At 37.6% G+C, this 18,382-nt stretch overlaps 1 long non-coding RNA gene across 1 annotated transcript; it reads left to right on the forward strand.

Annotated features, from left to right (window-relative positions):
- The first annotated feature begins 6,305 nt into the window (after positions 1-6,305).
- LOC140144163 (uncharacterized) lies at positions 6,306-10,755 on the forward strand. The gene is made up of 5 exons (XR_011857846.1): positions 6,306-6,324; positions 7,401-7,504; positions 8,623-8,773; positions 9,188-9,274; positions 10,114-10,755. It is a non-coding gene; the product is annotated as an uncharacterized lncRNA (long non-coding RNA).
- The last annotated feature ends 7,627 nt before the right edge of the window (positions 10,756-18,382 follow it).

Raw genomic sequence — 18,382 nt, forward strand, 5'->3', positions numbered from 1 at the left:
TACTTCTTTGTATAGGTTGAGTGTAGCTGGTATACAAAAAAATTGGTTACATGTCAATGACCATTAACTTCAGGGATAGATCCTTTGCACGCCTTTCTATCATGTAGTATCTTTACCCACAGACATGTGCCCGTGTCATGCGCCAATATTGCGCAACGTTAAAGGTTAATATATATTTGTTGACATGGAGAAGACTGTGTGCTTCTATGGCCGAGTGGTCTAAGGCATTGTGGTTTCTTAGTTGCTGTTCTCAGTGTCGCTTGTTCGATCCGAGCGTCTGTTTCTTTTTCTTATGCGCTGATTTATTTTTCCAGCGTAGGTCCTAGAAAAACTAATTTATAATTTCTTTTTCTATTATTTATTTATTTATTTATTTATTTATTTATTTATTTATTTATTTATTTATTTATTTATTTATTTATTTATTTATTTATTTATTAAAAGAACTTATTAAATATACAATCCCTGCATTGCAAATGAGTTTGGATTGTGCCCTATGGCTATCACTAAAAGTATCAAAACTGCAATAGTACGCAGTTTCACACCATACGGCCATTGAAAGTGAACGTAAAAGAAATTAATGCCGTCAGGCGTTGCTCCTTAAGGCCGGCTTACACGATGCAATTTTCCATGCAATAGACCTTTTCAAAAACGTAAAATACGATGTTTTCCGGAAATTCCCGAAGTGAAGACTTACTGCAACCGAATGCGCTCATTGGCTTACCGACCTCAATAGCCTCATGTAAAACGCAAGCGCCAAATGGGGTGGTTTTGGCCCGTACATAATCCGAACTCTGCTCGTGTGTTTACGGCTACAGAGGTCACTTTTAGCAGACGAGAAAAAAAATCGCAATCAGTGATTCGCATCGAGTAAACATGTAAACGAGACGTTATAGTTGTCAACAATTTAATGATTAATTAGAGAAAAAAGCAATGCGACTTTGTGGCATCGATGGATGCGGGAACCATTCAACTAAGTATCGGTTCCCGAAGAATGCAAAGCAGAGAAGAGAGTGGATAGAGGTGGTTTGGGACCGCCTAAATCCCAGATTGAAAAAGAAAGAGGTAAGCTTACCTTGTCATGTTCATGATGTTGCTTGATCGAAATATCTATCCACAAATCCAGAACCGATAGCTTCGATGTATTTGAGGATAGAACGCAGTGTATACAAAATCCGGTTGCAAAAGTGCATGCACACGTACGTGCCCCGTGTACAAAGCAACAGAGCTCAAATGTGAACTATACCTGGTCTCATGTACCCATACCTAGTGTATGGGTACATGGTATTACCAGGCATTCAAACAGGCACGGAGAGAGCTGTCAAAGAGTGTATATTTCAAAACATGATAACTACACCAGTTATAAAAATTCCTGTATACCTACCACTTTCAACTTGCATTAAAAGTCCTTATTCCATGTCTGAAAAATATGATCCCCAATTTGTACTCACTTTGTTCAAGAAAGTTTAAATATCCACAGTCAAATTTCAGCTGTATATGTTCAATGTATATACTCCAAAACATAACCCCAAATCATGATTTCCAATTATTACACCTCAATACAGCCCAAGGCAGTGCAAGCAATAAAAAAGTCACTGTGTGTCCACAGAGCATTTAATCCATAGCACCCCAATGTGTGCAGAAAGGCATGAAATGGCAACCCTTTCTAAATTGCCAACATGTTAACTCCTCATTGGTTAATGCTTGCATGCTTGAGTGGAGGGTATTTCAAGACATAGCATGCCATGCATGTGCAATGATGTGTGCAATATTGCATCATTATCTGGAACATGTGTGCATATTATCATCATATTGAGGCATAGTTCTTATTCTCTGCACTACAATGTAGATGGTATTGAAGAATAGGTCAGCCAGTGCAAGGAATGAGATGGAAAAAAACATCCTATCCTGCATTTGGGAAGAAGCCATATCCCAATGAGTGTGGTTGGGAGTTGATATGGCAATTGGGAGGCTTGGCCAAGCACATTGTCATAAAGGTCAGAACATGCTATGATAACATCTCTGATCAATTCATGAAAGTTGGACATTTAGGAAGCTGCTGCTGGGAATATTGACATGAAATTGTCATTTTGAAGGAACATACATGTTGAAAATGGATTCTATAAATTCTTCACCATGTGCTGGTCAAGCTTGAGCAAACATGAAATGGTAAGTGAAACATATTTGGGAGAAAATTACAGCTGTACATCGAAGGTGGCATGTTTTGGTAGTCCATTGGGAAAGTGAATTAGTATGATGTTCTGAACATAAATGTGAACTTCCGTAAACAAACCCGATCGCGGCACTTCAAAGACGGAAAAATACCTCCAGGAAACCACTTTGCCGGCACATTCACGTTCCGAAAACTATAAAGGTTTGACCAATTCATACAGAAGGTCAATCGGAACACTTTTTGGAACAAAATTAAATGCTCTGAAAGAAAAAAGTGCGTTCGAAATTCCGAGACGAAACGTGCAACTGCAACTGAATCTAGATACTCCAGCGTTCCATCGCCAAATCCGCCGGTTATCAGCGGCACAATTTGCGATGGATATTTCGATCAAGATGTTGCTCACTGACTCGGTCATATTTTTCATCATGTGTTTGTACTTGTTCGAAATATCCAACACAAATTGTGCCGCTGATAACCGGCGGATTTGGCGTTGGAAAGCTGGAGTATCTAATTTCTGTGGCACGTTTCGTCTCGGAATTTCAAACGCACTTTATTCCTTTTGAACATTTCATTTTGTTCCAAAAAGTTTTTCGATTGTCCTTCTGAATGTAATTGGTCAAACCTTTGTAGTTTTCAGAACGTGAATGTGCCGCCAAAGTGGTTTTCTGGAGGTATTTTCCGGTCTTTGAATTGAAGTGCCGCGATCGGGTTTGTTTACGGAAGATTACACGTGAGCTCCGTGGGCGTTGCTTTCTACACGGGTCACGTACGTGTGCATGCACTTTTGCCACCAAATTTTGAATACACTTCCGACAGCTGACAGACCGTATTTCGCGGCCTGACCGTACAACTTTTTTTTTACAAAAAGTTTTTTTTTAAATTACAAAATCACGAAATTCTAAAGTTTTAATTTTTTTTCCCCGCATTCACAACCTTCCGCCAATCTATCAGATTGCGTAGTTCGTACTATAACATCATCCCCAGCGTACATGCAAATTGCGACTCAATCGGGGACTCAATCAAGTAATATTTTCGAACGATGCATTGGGGACTAACAATTTCGACCGTTCAGACCACGCAACAACAAAATGTTATAAAATAAATACATTAGGGGCCTATTGAGGTTATTGACTTAAAGTTAAAGGGATTGACACTGATTCTGACAACATCTTTTGAGTGCATCATTCTATAGAGACTCGTGCAAAAAGCATATTATGTTCAAAATCCCATGCAAATCGGAGCTTGCGTTTTCAAGTTATTATTATAATTTCCAGAGAAGTTTGACCCTCTAGTTTTTAATGAGCGTAGGCCCCCGTAGCGCGTACTTTCGCGTGTCCGAGCGTAAACGGCGCGCCGTGCGCACCACGCAAGGACACACACTACGCCCGTTTTCCCGCTGCATAAACGAGAGGGTCAAACTTCTCTGGAAATTATAATAGCATTTGTATGGATTATACATGGCCCATAGGCTACTGTGTTAAAAAAGTCTCGCCTCTGAGACTTTTTGAGAAACCTGGCTGCTGTACCAAAAATCATGAGTTCCTGCAACTGTGCTTTTCTGGGCATGATTAATTATGTGTTAGACATCTCATGAGCACAAAATTATGGTATCTTAGAAATTTCGGTATACCACCCCAGCAGGGTCTTAGGCAGGATTTGAAGGTTTGGGTGTGTAAATTCGAAAAATTGGGTGTGTAAATTTAAGATTTGTGTACAAAGTATAGGCCATGTGGGCAAAAACTGGGTGTGTATTTACAAATTTGGGTGTGTAAAACACTCCCTACACGGCTGGCTGCCTAAGCCCTTGCACCCCAGTGAAATCTGTGAATGTGCCTTTAAAATACCATGCATCTTTTAGTTTGTTGTTGACGAATTAATTTAATAATACTAGTAGTCTAGGTGCCTATAATTCAAAAGTGACGCTTATTTCTAGGAAAATCAGATTTTTTGTCAAGCTATTTTTGTGAAACACATCAATCATGTGGTCGATCTCGTAGAGATCTGATGAGGCAACATGGCATGGCAGACACGATCGACATAAGAGCGCACAACACTAATTCAGCGACCCATTGAACCACACAGTTAAGAAGCGAACGTTATAAATATTAGACCTCGGTGTCCACCATTTTGTTTTGTCATCCATGATCCATGGGGAAGCTGAAATGAACCTTCATGTCCAGAGCATGAAAATACCGTCGAAATTCGGCATAAGCGTGTATACATAAAATATAATTTGCGCAAGGATCCAAATTCGGCGAGAACCTGGTTCTCCTGGAGTTTCTCGCAAATGTACCTGCAAGAACCTGTTTCGGTTCTCGCAAATTTGGATACACTATACACATTGATATTTGCAGGTTCTCGTAAATGCCCTCTGGGAGAACCCAAACAGTTCTCGCATAAGACGACGAGTTTGGAACCCTGTTTGCGTAAGCAAAGGACGCATACGCATCTCTTGTGCATATGAGATATATCGTGCGCGTGAAAATGCTTAAACTGTCTTCAAGAAACGCTTGCACGCAGCACATCTCCTTCTAAGTCGATAAACATCGCGCAAATTTAATGACCGATAAAAATCCGAAGGTTCATTTCAGCTTCCCCATGGCTGGCAAAACAAGATGGCGGATTTACATAGCGTTACATACGGGCGAATTTCATGAACGCGGTGTATCAAATAAATAGTCAAAAATTAACGAGGAGTTTAATACATTGTTTTGCATTAGAAACATGCATTGACATCTGATAGATAGTGTGAATATTTTAAAAGGGCTTAATTTATGTTGCTTCATTGACCTATGGGTCGTTTTATGACGGAGGTTCAAATCAACACTATTTGCAACATAACACAAGAACCGTAAGACCTACAAAGTTGCTGTTTATCAAAATCAATATACATCAAAGCTTCTTAGCATTCGTAAGAAATCACTTTTGACCAAATAACAGTAGCTTCCTATTAACTGTACCCTTAAGACATGTTTGTGATTTTGGCCCTTTTTTGACTAAAAATGAAATTTCTTTACCGAAAATAGTGGGTAACGTTCTAAAAATACTGGGTACTTACTACTTAGTAGAAACACGCAGATTGTGTTAGGCAACCTGTGTTGTTGATATGAGGAAAAAAGTTTCGAGGTAAAATTTTTTAATTCAATTAACAGTGCATGTTCTGGGTTTTCAGATATTTAGGCCTTTCACCTGGTTTAATATTTTTATCTTATTGCAACGCCTTGCATTTTACTTCCTATCTCATCTTATGCGTGTTGCTATGTGTTTATCATTATTACAGTGCAGTAAAAGAAGAATGGAAGCCACCAGATAATCTGAGGATTTGTCCATTGCATTTTCTTAATGGTAAGTCACTTAATTTGTAAATTGCTGTCATATCTATACTTTAATTTTTATGTCATTTGACTCATTTGTGACAGGTTTTGAATATGTATTTGTGGGAAATGTGAATAAGAAGTTTAAGGTGGTTAGGTGGTGCAAGTGGGTTAAGTTTAGGGTGGCACTGAAGCCTGAATGTGAAACTTTTCTGGACATTTTACACTATGCAGATTTCAAGAAATTGTTGATGGACATGTTGACCCATTAATCAGGCACTGCCTTTTGAAATTAGCAGGGGAGCTTTAAATTGCTCTCCTGGAGTGATCAAGGAGAGCACTAGGAGTGATTTTAAAAGCTCTCCTGGAATAATCGAAATGAGTGATTTAAAAGCTCTCCTGGAATAATCGAGGAGAGTGATTTAAAAGCTCTCCTGGAATAACCGAGGAGAGTGATACCGATTTTTGACCAATTGGGTGGATGTTTCAACTTGCTATGCAGGAGTGAAAAAATAAATCACAATTAACCTGCATACCTGGTTGAAACCCTCACTGTGAATTCTGTTTTCTATCTTCTTCACTTTTCAGGTATAAGATTTACAGCATTGAAATTTGAATATATGACAGTAAATGCTGAGTATATTAATATAGTTTATACTTTATTTATAGTTAAGAATTTTACTTACTCTAATTGGAACTGATGTGATAAGACTTTATTTACTGAACACTCTTTTGTTGTTTTGTAGTGCTCACTTCGCATTCTTTTTCCCCATTTCAGTAATTTCAGAATGTAACATTTTATAGATAGCAATCATCTGCGAGAAAACCATGTACTTTGTGAGGATACCTGTTTCTGTAAGCTATATACTAAATGGACAAAATTATCATTGACAATTCATCATCAGTCAGTCTTGAAATTTTACACTGGGCAAAGCAAACAGGCACCAAGGCCAAACAGTGACAAAGAATGCCTCGACAGGTTGATAAAGATTGGGGCACCAAGGCCAATACTGAAAAGGGCACGGCAATGGCCTCGATGGCAGTTTTTATGTCCAGTGGTGACGGTGTATACAAATCTCCTGTAAAGTTGGTGGAAGTGATTTTCAGTTACCCGCCATGTGATAGAACAGGGTTCCCATCCAATCAGGGAAAATTATTTTACTTTTTTCCAGTCAGGGAATTTGATAAAAATGCCTCAAATCAGAAAAAAAATCAGGGAATTTACACTAAAAATGACTTGAAATTCTGCATTTTTAGCTCGTCAAACACAAACAACACCCGCAAGTTCACTGCAACAACATAGAAAACACGTGAAAATGGAAAATGAGTTGAACAAATTATCATGGAATTTAGAGACTTCATCAGGGAAATATCACGTAATTTTGTTTTCTTGAAATGCTGGGAACCCTGTAGAAGGTACAAACTGTAATCAAACTTGTTATTCTGTCTTTCCCAATAAGACAGATATTAATTGCCTTCCCTGGTGGCTACATTAAAAGGGCTACAAATGAAGCAGCCTGTCCTTGTATGTTACAGGGTGGTCACGGTCCTTGAAAGTCCTTGAATTTGAAAATACCTTTTCAATGCCTTGAAAGTCCTGGAAATTTGCACAAGGTCCTTGAAAGTCCTTGAAAATTGGAATTTTACCTAAAAATATAATTTTGGCAAAATTTGGGGAGTGGAGAGGAACTGTCACTTTCATTTAATATGTGTTGCACAGAGAGCTGCATCAACTTTTTAGTAAATCGTTGAAAATCATGCTTTTGGACCTTGAAAGTCCTTGAGAAGTCCTTGAATTTCAAAGGCTTTAACTTCAAGGTGTGGCCACCCTGATAGAATTTCAAGATTTCAAGAACTTTGCCAAATACCAGTCACCATTCAAACAAATATTTTCACTGGTTTCTTTTCTGCAGATGGACGATCCAGGCAGTCCTCATAAGGATCAATATCTATTGCCTCTCGCATCCCAGTGACACCATATGAAGTGGATGACTCTGCTTTAGCTTTTCTAGCAGAGGTAAGTCAATGGATTTGAAGTTAGCTTACCAGGGGTATATTTTTGTATGTATGACCACTCAAGCCAGTACACAATTTGAACAATTTCTGCTTTCTGTGCAGGGCTAGAAATTCGGCGAGAATCCCAGAATCCATTCTCGCGGGGATTCTCCCCCAGAATATTTTGCGAGAATCCAAATAGATTCTCGTAAAATGAATAGGATACACTGTGTGTGAATGTAAAAGGATCCGAAGATTCTCGCAAAGATTCTCCCCCACTAGATTTTGCGAGAATCCATTAAGATTCTCGCAGCATGTACAAATTTCTACCCCTGCTGTGCGCTAATCCAATCGCACACTAATCAGTAGGCTATTATCCACAGAGTCTATGCATGTCCCAGCATCCTTGCATGGATTGGTACAGAAGTCTGACTGATGCATAATTAATAAGGCAAATTGTTATTTGTTGATTCACTTATTGAACAATGCTCAACGGAAAGCTGGAATTGACTGAAATTTTGGAAACAAAAATTTGGCAGTTAATATGGGATGAACTAGTAGTTGAGTTCTGAAGATATCCGTTCACTAGATTCAGAAGCTTTGATTAAGATTTCTAGCAGCTGCTATTAATGATGGTTGAATTTCAGCAAGAGTTGCAACTTAAAGGAATTGACACTGATTATGACAACATCCTTTGAGTGCATCATTCTAGCTACTCATGCAAAAGCATATGTACATGTAGTGTCTGACCGATCAGGTAAATCTCTTCCGATTCCGATCAACCGATTATTACCCTTTCTGATCGACCGATATGAACCGATCACCGATTTCCGGCTATGGTAAATTTATGTGAACAAAATGAAAATTGAACGTGTCCAATGGGAGCAGAAAGTGCTTCCAATATTTGCTGTCGTGAGCTGACCCATGAGTTCCCGCAACTGTGCTTTTCAGGGCATGATTAATTATGTTTTAGACATCTGATGAGCACAAAATAATGGTATCTTAGAAATTTTGGTATACCATCTATGGAAAATCAGTGAATGTGCCTTTAATGATAACATTAAATAAGTTGAGAAATACATTGATAATAATAAACAACTTTGTTCTTGCAATTTTCTTCAATATTCATGTTTACCACAGATATGTTCCAAGCAGGAAGGTGATGACGAAGCTCACAGTTCAAGTACTTCATCAGGAAACCAAGCTAATCAGACCTTGTTAGGTGACCGTGGTAACCAAGCATCATTGTGTATCCAAGGTGATCAGGCAACTGAATTCTCCCATCCATCAGGTAGGTATTCAAATCAGTAGTATTAACTGTGCACAGTACAGAGAAGGTCATCACATACCTGGTACTGGTATCTTCTATCCAAGATTGAAGGCTGCCCCTTTACAACAGAATAATTATTGCAATGAAAATCGTCATAAAGATTTAAAAATTAAAGTGAAATTGGCAGTGTGGAAATAGAAGACTGCCTCTAACCAACAAGACTATTTGTTCAATCCTGAGTCAAAAAAGCTTGTCAAGTGTACATTAAAGATAACATTTCCCTTAACCTATTGAGTCAGTGTCTTGTCTATCTGTTTGCCAGTTGACCAAAAGATATTGGGGGTTTCTATATAATTATCTTAGTTTAGAAATCATTTTTTATCCTAACTATGTTATCAACTTATCATTAAGTCTTTTCATTCTATGTCATCTTAGGAGTGATGAGCAAAGATGAAGAAGATGCTGCCTTGTCAATCTTGCAGCTTAGTCATCGTTTGAAATCGAAGAGACTCCATTCAACAGGTAATTAGTCTTATAAGTATTTCAAAATGTGTAGATGTTTGCCCCTGGCTTTGAAGCAGGTGATTGTGAAAGCAGGCGAGATTAGTGGTTCGATAACCGCCTTGTTTACTACTTAGATATTGGGCCATAGATTTTTCTAGAATAATGTTTTGTGCCAAAATAAACCATTTTAGATTGTTAATTAAAAGTACATGTAAGAGAGCTTATGTCTGCATCTTATATTCTGAATGCAATTTCTTTGCCATACGAAGACTGTGAAAAGAGAAGACTGCCTTTAACCAACAGACTATTTGTTCAATCCTGAGTCAAAAAAGCTTGTCAAGTGTACAGTAAAGATAAAATTTCCCTTAACCTATTGAGTCAGTGTCTATCTGTTTGCTATCAAAACCAGGTATTGAAATTATTTGTAAACGAGACAAATAAGACTTTCTCTTTTTGCACCGACTGTTTTGAATGAAAATCCATGCAAAACAACAAACAATGAAAGATTTTCTTCCTACTTCATTTGTAAAAATGAGTTGGTCATTCTTCATTGAGCCATCCTTTGTTTGGATATTTGAATGTCCAAGGATCCAAATTCGGCGAGAACCTGGTTCTCCTGGAGGTTCTCGCAAATGTACCTGCAAGAACCTGTTTAGGTTCTCACAAATTTGGATACACTGTATTATACACGTTGATGCTTGCAGGTTCTCGTAAATGCCCTCTGGCATGTCTGGGAGAACCCAAAGTTTTTTTAAGAAGCAAACAGGTTCTCGCAGAAGACAACGAGTTTTGAACCCTGATGTCCCATCATTGTAGCCTATTCAACATTTGATATTTATGTTTTATTGATTTTCCAGGTACAAATGTAACACCGCCACCAAGAAAGAAATCTTCCAAAACACAAGTGACACCAGCGAAGAATAAGGGAACTAAAATCACCCCGAAATGGACAAAATCGGTCAAGTCCAACACATCGCGATCATCAGTAAGCTGTAGTAGTGGCAAAGGGTCACAGACAGAGAGAGCAACAGCGTCTAAAGGGTGTCAGGTGCAGTGTACCAAAGAAGACCAGGACTGCCAAACATCACCGACATATAAGGTTGATGGAATCATGTATAACGATAATTTAATGAAAATGTATACTGGATTAGAAAATGTTGATCTTTTGAAATTTTATTAAAATACTTAGAGAGCCCATGTGAGTGTGATGTAGGGCTGGTGAAAACCCCAAGCATAAAAAAGCTTGATAATAGATTGCAGTTGCTTTTAGTTTTGTACAAGTTGAAAAGAAATCCTATAGATTCTGTTCTTGCTTCTGATTTTGATATTTCTGTTGGTAATGTTTCTACAATTTTCAATCAATGGATACGTATCATGTATAGAAAATTCAAGTTAATTAATATTTGGCCATCTACTGACCAGGTAAAAAAACATATGCCTAAAGTGACTAGGGAAAAATTTCCAGATCTGAAAGTTATTTCTGATTGTGTTGAGTTTAATGCCAAAATCAGCTCATTCTAATGCGTGACCCATATTTGGCAGTACCCAATTTTGGCAACTAACAGCTAATGCATGGTCGAAAAAGACATAGAATGCCAAAATGAGGTCATTTTGACAGGCAAAGTGACCTCATTTTGACAAGCGAAATTTGTAAAAATGAGGTCACTTTGGCAAAATGACCTCTTTTGACAGTGACTCAAATTTGACGCAGCACATTCACACGTTTATGATGCCAGCTAGCTGAAAGTAACATCACTACGAATTGGGTTTTGGAAAATAGTATTACAATTGAATGTCTTCCACTAAGAAGGGCCTCCAAAAACATTTCACAGCTGGAGCAGAGCATGTAAACAGAACAGCCAATATTACAATTGTTCACTGAAATATGTCCTGTGAGACTAAATAACCTACACACTACACAACAACAAAGGGACAAATCATTCAAATGACCATTGAAGCACGTCGGTCAATAAATTATGAATGAACCCATAACCTGTTTCAGTGAACAATTGTAACAACCACGACAATGGCTGTTCTGCTGTATGGCTGTATGTATGACTGTCCTGCTTTGAAAAATGGAGTTGGGCCCTTCTTAGAGGAAGACATTCAATTATATTCGGTTATGCTGTCTGAATGAGACACTTTTGGCAAATTTTGCTAAATGTCATTTCCACTATTTTCATTTTTTTTTCTGCTTTGGTTTATATATGTTTGAAATTTAGGTTGAACAGGGGTAGAATTTCGTAAAATGCCGCGAGAGTCCAAGTGGATTCTCTCAGGAGATTTTTTGCAAGAGTCCATGGATTCCCGCAAATAGATTCTCTTAGTAAAATCATGTCCCAGCACGAGTCCACTTGGACTCTCGCAATTTCAATTTTACGCGAGAATGGACTCTCTCCGAAATTCCGGCCCTGTTGCACAATGTTGGCAAAATCTAAAGATCTAAAATAGAATATTGTTATTATTCAAATCTGTCCCAAAAAAGGTTCTCATTGTCATATCATAATTTATTGCAAATGAACACTTTTCATATTATAATGGCATTTATTCCCATTAAGTTTGACATTTATCAGGGATGCGAGTTTTCAGGAAATTTCCTGAAATCAGGAAATTTGAACAAAAAGTCATAATTTTCAGGAAATTTTGTGTAATTGAAAAGTGTACAAAGTATAAGGGAATTGTATTTTTCGTGACATTTTCAGGAAATTTGGACTGAGGTGACTTTCATCCCTGATTTATTATTAAAGATGGGAAGATATAATATGCGATAATGTTATGTGTTAATTGATAAGAAATAAATGTTTATCAACTACAGATTAGGATTATTTTGTATGTTTTAATGTTAATTATTTTCATATTTGATAATAACAAAAGAATAACAATCTTAGATTTATTTGGTATCGTAGCCTTCAACAGAGTCGGTGGTTTGCATATTCATGAGGGCCTATTCTAATGCATACCTTCCACTTCACACATACACACAATATCAAAGACCCAACACTGTGCGGCAACGCAAGTTTATATACCTTCACATTATTTTGGCATGCACAACTTATTGCACCGATCACATTCTTGTGCAAATTGACCAATATCAATGGGACTTTGGCTGAAAAGTTTTCTAGTGTCTGATAAGCTGCTCCTTTATGTTCTCTACATTACACACTTTTGGATGTTAGTTTTAAACAACAATTATAACAAAAGAACAAAAATAGTCTTGATTTGGTAGTTCAAACACATTTTTGTTATATGTTAAAACTCTTCCTTGACATTTTTTTTAACAGACCAGAGTACTGCTAGATGCAAGAAAACATGAATGCCATCTTGTCCTCAAGACTCACAGGAACTACTCATCCAATTTCTAACACAGAAACCAACACTTTTCCATTTCAAGTTAAAGTTGCCTGACATGCAATTTTGGAAAATACATTTTGCTAGAAATCTCAGATATAGTCAGTTTCCATCCAAATACTAATCAATCTCATGTGAAAAAACTAAAAAAATATATTTTGTTTTGAAGAAATGAGAGAAAATGATGCTTATGTTATTTATTGTTTTATTTAGCATGGTTATTGGGGGATGATGTTGTGGATCATGTCAGGCACCTTTAAGTTGCATATTAATCTCAATTATTAAGGAAACAAACTACAGTGTGCACCATGTAGAGTTACGCTGTATTGAATCAGCTGTTGTTATACACTATGCAGGTGAACTGTAACTTTAAAAAACCCAACACAAAATAAAAGCAAATTATATGAACCATAACAAATTGAAAAACACAACCCAACATCTTTCTTCCATTGTGATCAAAAAGTTTGCCTGTACCGTTAAACATCTAAAATTACTTATTATTAAAGGATACTGTAGTCTACAAGTACTCCACATGCCAATCTGCCGTTACTTATTCTGCACTATAAAGCTCTATCTTTGATCACAGAAGTTGAAGTGTTGTCAGAGTCTTGGTCTCGTCAACCTCTATTCCGAAGTCTAGATCCAGGCCCTTTCAAAGCTCCACTTTGATGGAATAACAGAACGGATGAAACCTCAGTTCTCAACTTGATATTATCAGAGATACCACGACTTCAAACACACGAAGCATCTCTAACAGTACCCAATTGATAGTGAGAAAAAACTGCAGCGTGTAGAAACTCCGGATTTGGATCGGTAGTTGCTTCACTCGATGCAAGGTGTACTTCAACTGTAAATATAAAAACAAAAGTAAAAAAAAATTGAATTAACAAAAATGCAGTATAATTTGGAATATCATAAACTTATTAAACATATACCAGTGCAAGAAGGTATGTCCTCTGGAAGGACAAAAGCTTTAACGAAATCTTCCACGGCATAGCACAGAGCGGCAATATGCTTGCAGCTCGCTGTTGGCCCCATCCCTGCTGGGCATTGGCAGTTGCCATGAATGATACTTCCAGTATCATCCACTATCATCATGACTGCATACTTCCGCTGCTTTATCTGTGCTAAGCAATCGGCCTTGACAAAGGATTTATTAGCAACTGCATCATGCTTCACCTTGATGTCCTGGGAATAATCAAAAATAATTCAAAATTCATATTGTACTGCAAAATTTACTTTGATTACGTAACAGTACCCGGTATGCAGTACATGTTTAATGCCCAAATATTTTGGTATGGACAAGCAAAATGACTGAAATCATACACATTTAATTTGCGACATCAAAAAAACCTTCAATTACCATAATCAAACCACTGTTCTCAATTAAAGGGCTATTCCATAATCCAAATTTCTTCCTACCAATATATATTTTTATCACTCGACCATTCTGTTTAATTTCTGTAGATATTCATGAAAGAAGCTTAAATCCAAAATCGGATTTTCCGATGGCAAGTTATGGACCATAACGTACATTTTCAATGGCCCATAGTATTGTGTGGTGTAATAATTTTCTTGTCTGTCGACAGACAAGAAATTACAAATTGAACATAATTATATCGACCGATATCTCTGGATCGGCCGATTTTGGACGGATCGGATCGGTAAAATGCCTGATTATCCGAACGTCATTTTTAACTTCAAACAAGATTTTCTTGCATTTCGATTTTCGTGCGTTTTTCAAATTTTCAAACAACCTAGCGTGAATTTGATTCATCACAAAGGTTAGATCGTGGTCTGTATGTGTTGGTGACGTAAATATGCAGTGACTACTTTTTTATTTTGTCTTTATAGGTCCTCAAAAAAATTTTAGGCTCAATTGTTTACCAATCAAAATGGCGGCATTCGAAATTTTGAACGTTTTTGTTTATTTCTCCGAAATGCAACAACATATCGAAAATTTAAAAAAGTAGTCACTAAATTAAAGCCTTCTGAATAAGAATACGAAGTTTGTACTTTTTCCTATTTTATGGTAATTAGTTATGGTGTTTGAAAAACAAATGGTAAAAAAACAAAACGTTTTTTATCATGTTCTCGAACACGATACAATTTTGACCATAACTGAGTTCACAAATTAATTCTTGAGGTAATTCCCTTTCAGAAAATGTATACTTTTATTGGTCTATTTTGTTTGGTTCTCGAGTTATACAGTGTTCAAGTTTATGAAAAACACGAGGCCTCGACTAGCTTAGCTCCAGTAACTATAACTCAGTATCTTCATTTATCATTGGGACGTTATTAGATACTGAGTTACAGTAGGGTGGCCACAATGCTAGCTATTGTGTGTACCCCTGCCTACATACACAAATGTATGGTGGAAATTGTAACAGATTCTGCAGCAGTTGGAAAACTTTTGGGCATTTTGAATTCCATATAATTTGTCTCCTAGTAACTTCTGTGCAAACCCGACTACCTAATTAGATAGAAAATTTTCTGCTCGTAATGAAGGTGAATATAGCATTTTTGTACGGCCACGCATAAAAAAGTTACGCATAAAATAAATTTTTGTCATCAAATAAAACTATTTTCCCAAAGATGTACAATAATGCTATATTCAGTTTTACAATCTAGACCCTCAGAGCAAAATCCTGTGCAAAAATCAGACAATTTGGTTGTGTAGTTTAGGAAATACAGGCCTTTGAAGGTCATAATTGGCACATAATAGCGCCCTCAATGGTGAAAATCACACATATTTACCTTAAAAGTCCTGGCAAAAGAGTTATTTTTGTGATTTCAGTCATTTTAAAAATGTTGTAAAGAAGCAAATATAGCAATTATGATCCTGAATTTTTAATATTTGCATAAATGAGCATTAAATAAACAAAAACAATACATCTCATGCCTTCTTTGGCTTTATTCCCACAATTATTGCTTCATGAATATGCAAATTTATGACAAAATCAGGATTTTCCTAAAAATGGGGTAAAAATGGCAAATTTTGTGAATCTTTAAAAGGCTGTATCTTCGCAACGGATTGTCCAATTGAGTTGATTCAAAAGGTTTTTTAAATCATTTTGCAGAAGGTACAATCCTGACAGAAAAAGTAATTCCAGGAGTGGGTTTGAAATTTTTATGTGACCACCCTAGTTACAGGGCACTCTATTGACATCTGTTCCACAAATAAGAAACATCACAATCTGTGGGCTCATTTGGGCTCCAAAGATGTAGCCGATGAACTCTCTCAAGGACAGTTTGGGCCTGCATGGATGATTTTAATCCCATTGTACCAGGGTTTGGGCTTACATGGATGATTTTAATCCCATTGCACTAGACTCACACAGCAAGGTTGAGATTATTGATCCACATTGATCTCATCTTTTGGGTGGGTTCAACATTCCCTGAGTTGGTAAAACCTGCAATCTTCATGGGAGTAATTTACTTAGTGCAAAAGTGGTCAAAATATTGCTCTGCAAAATTTCTTAATTTTCATGATTTGGATTTATCATATTGAGCAGCATTCTCCTTGTGATGTTTCTACACTGTGTAGAGAGGGTCTACAACATCTCTGAGATAAAACGGACAAATGCAAGGTATATTTCTTGATGCTTGAAGTTTCGATTTCACATGATTTCTTAAACGTACAGTGCATCCCTATGTACCGCTGCATGACTTCAGGTCGGTAGATGTTAATGTCATTATGTTTATGATAAAGACTGAAGTCTTGCTGGCAGGACTACGACTAGCTAGGATCCTTAATTTTAAAAACAATTGAATATGAATATGAAAACGTAAACTAAAATCATCAACGCCAGATTACATGTTCATGAAATCATGTAGTCGGGCTAGTCAAATATGGACTTGATGTTTATTGACCATCGCATGTAGTCCTATGGCCGTGATTGCTATGCAGTATGCATTTGATGAAAGCGCTGCAAGAAATTCAACTGTCATGACTGCCGAATTCAACAGTCACGCCTCCGACCTCGGTAGTGCGGACATTAAATTTCTACTTTACCTTGACATGACCCCCGGAAAACAGCTCGTAGCTGTTTTCCCTGATACTCTGGTATCGTCTGACTTAAAAATATAATTCACAAGACAACTGATGTTGAATTTGCATAAATTTGGGGCAAACAAACCCCTGCCGTACGCATCTTTCACACAAATCCACTGCTCCATCTTTGATCAAGTTTGTCATCGGCGCCAGTAGTGTTGCTCCGACATGATTGGTTGATTACAAGTCCACGTGACTCCGTTTTTCCGATGATTTCCGAAGATTTCCGAGCGTTTTTGAAAAGGTCTATTGCCTGTTGCACAGACCTTGGAAAAAGATTGCTCCGTGTATTTTGGATTTGTAAGGAATTAATCCCCCGTGCATCAGGCAAATTAATCACCCAAGCAACAGGCAAAAAGGTAGAGACAGGTTAGATTGCATGCAACAACCTTGGTAGAGACATGCTCTACGTTCAAGGTTGTTGCATGCAATCTAACCTCCTTCAGCCAATCAGCTGAATGAACACCGGCTGGTTACTGCATTCATTTGGGAATGTGTAGGGACCAGCTTGATTCACCATCCACAACATGATAAATGTGTGCACATGCTACATTATAATACACTTGTAGGCCTATGTTGTTGTTGGTGGTGGTGTTTAGCCCTTTTGATCTTAGTTTTCCTTAAGGCCGGTTTACACGATGCAATTTTCCATGCAATTGCCTGTTGCACAGACCTTGGAAAAAGATTGCTCCGTGTATTTTGGATTTGCAAGGAATTAATCCCCCGTGCATCAAGCAAATTAATCCCCCAAGCAACAGGCAAAAAGGTAGAGACATGCTCTACTTTCAAGGTTGTTGCATGCAATCTAACCTCCTTCAGCCAATCAGCTGAATGAACACCGGCTGGTCACTGCATTCATTTGGGAATGTGTAGGGACCAGCTTGATTCACCATCCACAACATGATAAATGTGTGCACATGCTACATTATAATACACTTGTAGGTCTATGTTGTTGTTATTGGTGGTGGTGTTTAGCCCTTTTGATCTTAGTTTTCCTTAGCCTTTTCTTTATGGAAAATTGTATAGATATACAGGAGAGGATGGCAATCTTTTGCTTTCAGGACAACACATGAGCCATTTGGATATGATTACGAAAATCATTAGCCACTACTTATGTTTTGAGTATATCCCCAAACCTATGAGCACGCTCAAGGAATTGCAAGGCCACCCATTGCTCCGTGTATTTTGTTCAATTGCTTAGCTTCATGGTCAGTGAGCACATAATCTCACCCACTAAGTAATGGGCCTTGCAATGGAAATTTCATCGTGTAAGCCCACCTTTAGCCTTTTATTTATGGAAAATTGTATAGATATACAGGAGAGGATGGCAATCTTTTGCTTTCAGGACAACACATGAGCCATTTGATATTAATACGAAAATCATTAACCACTACTTATGTTTTGAGTATATCCCAAACCTATGGCCACGCTCAAGGAATTGCAAGGCCGAACATTGCTTCGTCTATTTTGATCAATTGCACATCTTCATGGTCAGTGAGCACATAATCTCACCCACTAAGTAATGGGCATTGCAATGGAAATTTCATCGTGTAATCCCACCTTTACACATTCGACATATCCTCCCTTGGAAAGTCAAGGGAAATGTCAAACTGACTAACCACGCCTACTGACAGCCACTGACGATATTTAGCCAATCAGATTAGACTTGCCTTCCACCTGCCAACTACTAGCTTCCAGCGTTGGATCCAACGGGGTGACACTCC

The sequence above is a fragment of the Amphiura filiformis genome, unplaced genomic scaffold (assembly GCF_039555335.1).
Source record: "Amphiura filiformis unplaced genomic scaffold, Afil_fr2py scaffold_43, whole genome shotgun sequence".
In the NCBI taxonomy this organism is placed as follows: Eukaryota; Metazoa; Echinodermata; class Ophiuroidea; order Amphilepidida; family Amphiuridae; genus Amphiura; species Amphiura filiformis.